The sequence below is a fragment of the Penaeus japonicus genome, unplaced genomic scaffold (assembly GCF_977035675.1).
Source record: "Penaeus japonicus unplaced genomic scaffold, GWHDUDI00000001_assembly GWHDUDI00000006, whole genome shotgun sequence".
NCBI classification, from domain to species: domain Eukaryota; kingdom Metazoa; phylum Arthropoda; class Malacostraca; order Decapoda; family Penaeidae; genus Penaeus; species Penaeus japonicus.
Genome location: NW_028234408.1, coordinates 40419377 through 40424376, shown reverse-complemented (window position 1 = coordinate 40424376; position 5000 = coordinate 40419377). Strand labels below are relative to the sequence as shown.

Here is a 5000-nt window from a genome sequence, read left to right as displayed (position 1 = left end):
TTGATTCACCACCGCGCGTGTCTTCTTGGATTTGATTTATCACTCGCGTTGCTGGTTGACGTCATGCATCGCTAATGTCGACGCAACTTAATTCATGCACGGGACTCACTTTCTGACAACTGGTCAATAGGTCTATATATATGTCTTGCTGTCTATTTCTATATCTATCTACTTATACGATTCTCTATTTACCCATCTATCTATCTATTTTAGTTTCCTTGTTGCTCACCATTTACAAATATATGTCTCAACCCACCCACTCATCTCTCTCTCTCTCTCTCTCTCTCTCTCTCTCTCTCTCTCTCTCTCTCATTGTCCGATCCCTTTTTTCCATCCTTTTCGCATCTCTAAATTAACCGGCAGGCAAAATAAGTACGTAGATATTGCAAAAAAAAGAAAAAAAGAGAGAAACAAAGAAAGAAAATCTAAAGAAAAAAAGTAAGAAAAAAAAAAAAAAAGTGAAAGAATGAATGACAAATACCGCATGAAATCAAGAGTAGGAAGAGGAGGACGAAGGATGAAAAAAAAAACTTTTAAGAAGAAAATATAAGGGAAACCCAAGAAAATATTTCCCTTCCCTTCCCTCTTCAACACCCCCCCCTCCTTCCCTCATTCTTCCTTACAGGATGGAGGACGGTGAAGTAAGCAGGCGTTGACTCAGATAAAACGACCGGGGATTACCATCAGAAGGGACGAGAGGGTAGGGTTGGGTGGGGGTGGGCGGTGAGGTGGAGGTGGAGGGGGAGGGGATGGGCGTGAGTCAAAATATTGCGGGGGGAAGGTGTTTTCCCCCGGGTGACCGAACCCCGTAGTAGCCTGGGCGAATCGCATGCATTCTGCCCCCACTCCCCCCTCCCTCCCCCCCTCCCCCAAAGCATACATTTCAATCTCATCCCTCAACATACATAAATATTCTCTCTCTCTCTCGAACTTCCTCACCTTGACACAGCTAAACGGTCGTGCCGTCCTAAGCTTGCATACCCCCCAACCCCCACCCCGCTCTCCTTACCCCCCCTCTCCCCCACTCCCCACCCCTAGCCTCGGACTCTGGCCTCGATGACCCGACCTGTGACCCGACGGTGTCTTCATCCTCCCGAGACCAGCAAAAGGACACGCTGCATGGGCCCGGGAGATGCAAGCTTGTGTTGAGAAACGTCGTTCAACCCGAGTGCGTGAATTCTTCGTGTACTCACAGCGTCTACTCACTCAGCGGTGCCTCTCCCCCCCCTCTCCCCCCTCTCCTCCCCCACACTCCCTCCCTCCCTTGGCCCCATTACGGTTCCAGTCTACCCCCACCCACCCCTCCCATCCTCCCTCCTCCCACGCACGCACGCACTCACAAACGAATACCCACCGACAACAATGGCTCCATCAGCGAACGCAAGCAATATGGATCCCACGAACCAGCCCCGCCCCGCCCCTACCGCCGTACATACAATTGCCCCCTTCCCTCCCCTCTCCCCTCCTTCCCCCCTCCCTCACCCCTCCTTCTGGGGTATGTGGGAGGGATATGGGGTAGGGCAAGGTCGGAAGTAGGGGGGGGAGGGGGGAGGGAGAGCGAGAGAAAGAGAGAGAGAGAGAGAGAAGAGAGAGGGGGGGGGAGGAAGGGAGGGAGAGAGGGATAGAGAGCGAGATAGATAGATAGATAGATAGATAGATAGATAGATAGATAGAAAGAGAGTGAGTGAGAGAGAGGAGGGTTAGGATGGCGGATGGGTGGGGATGGGGGAGTGGAAGGGGAAAAGTGGGGTAGAGAAGGAGAGATGATGAAAAGTGGTGGGGGAGGATAGACGGTGGAGAGGGAGGTGGGTAGGGGAGGAGGAGGAGGAGGGAAGCTGCGGGGGGACGAAGGAGGGAAGGAGGGAAGGAGGGAGAGAGGGAGGGAAGGAGGGAGGGAGGAGGGAGAGAGGGCAGTACCGGGCGCCGGGGGACTTCACCCGATCCTACATCCACCGCCAAGTTCAGTCGAGAAGGAGACGCCACGGAGCACACACGCACCCAGCGGGAGCTCCGACCGCCGCCCAGAGCCTCCCCCCCACGCAACCTTGCCGACCGTGCAATTCGAGTGATTCTCAATAAAAGCCAAAACGAAGTGAGTGCCTGTGAGCGTGTACCTGTCTGTGGCACGCCATTAAAATTACCCGGAGACAGTGCCACGTCGAGATAGAAACAGATAAACAAAATAAAAAAAAAGCAATAAACACGTGCAAAAGCGCCCCCGCCCCTAAAAGGACATCCCTTCAGCGGGGACACACGCCCGCCAGTGCTCGAGGAACAGCGACTGGCGTCGAGGAGGAGGTGGAGGAAGAAGAAGAAGAAGGGGTGGTCCCGTCTTCAAGAATCACAGAGTGAGTATGAACGTGAGAAACAAAGACTGAGAAGAAATGGGGGGAGGTGAGGGAGGTGGGGGAAGGGAGAAGCGAGTGGGAGAGAAAAAAATATAGATCGTTTTTTTTTTTTTTTATTCTTTGAAACATGGGAATTAACAACAATGAGAACGAGACAGTGGCGTAAACGAAAACAACAAAACAATCAAAATAACAAAGACAACAAAACAACGAGACATACAAAACACAACCGGATACAGAACGGAGAGAAACAAGACGAAGAGAGGAGGAAAATGAAACAGAGAAGATAAAAGAACACAAACAAGAGAAACGAACAAGATCGGAGGTGGGAACCTTTTGATACGGGGTCATATAAACACACACACACACACACACACATACATACATACATACATACACACACAGACACTCAAAAGGCCACAGCATCACAATCTTTAGATAAGGAAAGCACGCTCTCGCCACAAGGAGGTTACGTGCATCGTATTGCTACTGACGAGGAGGAGGAGGAGGAGGAGGAGGAGGAGGAGGAGGAGGAGGAGGAGGAGGAAGAGGAGGAAGAGGAGGATGGAGAGATGGAAGAGAAGGAGGAAGAGGAGGAAGAGGAGATGGAAGAGAGGGAGGAAAAGGAGGAGGAGGAAGAGATGGAAGTGAAGGAGGAAAAGGAGGAGGAGGAAGAGATGGAAGAGAAGGAAGAGAAGGAGGAAAAGGAGGAGGGGGTAGGGGGAGAGGAGGGAGAGGGGACAGGAAGGAAGGCCGCACTGATGGTGACATACAAAATACGCGCGACCTTCCAGCCAGAATAACAAAACTGTTTTATCCACGCCAGTCTGGCACGAGAGAGTTGTCGTAATGGGGAGGGGGAGGGGGAGGAGAGGGGTGTCAATGGAAATATAAAAGGTCAACTCTCATTTTCAAAACAAACACCCGCACTCCTTGCAATCCACAAAACAACGTATTTCAATTCTCCACTGCAATCCAAGTCAATCTATAAGTCAGTCAGTCAGTCAGTCCGTCCCTCCACTCCGGTTCACTCCACCACTCCACTTGCCCCCCCTCCTCAAATCCTATTCCTCCACCTCCACCTCCACGCCCATCCACTCATTCCACCGCCTACTTATCTACCGACCGACCGACCGACCGCTAACATTCCCGACTCGGCTCCGACCGCAATTCAGAGCTCGGTGGCGGACGCGCGTTTACCGTTGTCCGTCACGCGTCGCTCGCCCCCCCCCCCCCTCCCTCCCCCATCCCAACCCCCTCCTCTAACCCACCCCACCTCTCCCCCCCGTCTCAAAATTACGGCCAAGTAATCGAATACCGGAGCAGAATGAATGCACTGCTGACATTTGCGGTAATGGTTACTTCTGTTCGCGGTCACTTCTTGTCTCTCTCTCCCTCTCTCTCTCTCTCTCTCTCTCTCTCTCTCTCTCTCTCTCTCTCTCTGTTTCTTGTTGCAAATCTGCTTCCTGCTTGTTTGCACGCGAGCAACGACATGAAAAAGCAAGCATTTCGGTAATCCCCCTCCTCCATTCCCCACGTGACTTTCGTGTTCATTCCTGTCCTCGCCCCCCCCCTCCCCACAGCCATGGTCATCGAAGTAAATAACGATAATTAAATAACAACAACAATAATAATAATAATACATTCCTTACTAATTCTAATAAGACACAACCGCTAAGGCAACAACATCAACATTCCAAAACGGCGACGACAACCACTTCCGTCCTTCGCTCGAGCAATTGCAAAGGCAGCTCGTAGTCCTCCTCCTCCTCCTCCTCCTCCTCCTCCTCCTCCTCCTCCTCCTCCCCTACCCCTCCCCCTATCCCCAGACTCTCCCCCCCTCCCCCCTTTCCCATTCATAATGATCTGCAACATCACTACGAGACGATTAGGGAAAAGGCGAAAAAAGGTCCGAGACGCGAGAGCATGAATGGGACGCGGGAGGCAAGAAGTGGGAAGCGAACTGCAACCTGCAATCCTGCAACCCCAGAGGGACTACCCAAAAACCGCCACGTCACGACTACCACTACTTCAGCGCCGCCGTCGGTCGACAAAGAAAGAAAGAAAGAGAGAAAGAGAGCGAGAGAGAGAAATAGATAGATAGATAGATAGATAAACAGATAGATAGATAGAGCCGTTACTGTTCCGGGACGCCCAAACAGAAAACAACGAGTTTTTTTGTGAATCTAGCTTGTCTATCTCTATCTCTGTCTCTCCCTAAAAACAGGCATACACATTCTCCTGTCTCCCAGTCCGTCTTTACCTGTCTCTATCATCCTTTCTCCTTTTTTCTCTCTCTTTCTCTCACTCTTCTTCTTATTCTTTCTTTCTCTCTCTCTCTCTCTCTCTCTCTCTCTCTCTCTCTCTCTCTCTCTCTCTCTCTCTCTCTCTCTCTCTCCCTCTTTCTTTTATACCACCGTCCGCCTGTAGGGTAGGGAGGGGCAGTCTCAACCCCTTACCCTTACCCCCACCCCCACCCCCTTACCCTCACCCCACGGACACCGGGGAATCGAGTCTGGAGCTCTCGATCTTACCCCTTTTTTTGTCTCAGGAGTTTCGTTATGTTAAGTGACGTGTGCGCGCAAGGGTGAAGGCTTGGGTGGGGTAGGGTGCGCGGCGGCGGCGGCGATCGGTCGGTACAGTTAGAAGTGT

General features: G+C 51.7%; 2 protein-coding genes across 3 annotated transcripts in view; one reads left to right on the top strand and one right to left on the bottom strand.

Annotated features, from left to right (window-relative positions):
• Positions 1 to 5000, bottom strand: part of Naa15-16 (N-alpha-acetyltransferase 15/16) — a 73764-nt gene that overhangs the window by 37149 nt on the left and 31615 nt on the right. The window lies entirely within an intron of this gene.
• The window catches only part of LOC122246950 (uncharacterized), an 8176-nt gene continuing 5138 nt past the window's right edge, over positions 1963 to 5000 (top strand). Inside the window, exon 1 of the mRNA XM_043005802.2 lies at positions 1963 to 2348. The gene's annotated coding sequence lies outside the window, so the exon portion shown is untranslated. The remainder of the gene's footprint in view (positions 2349 to 5000) is intronic.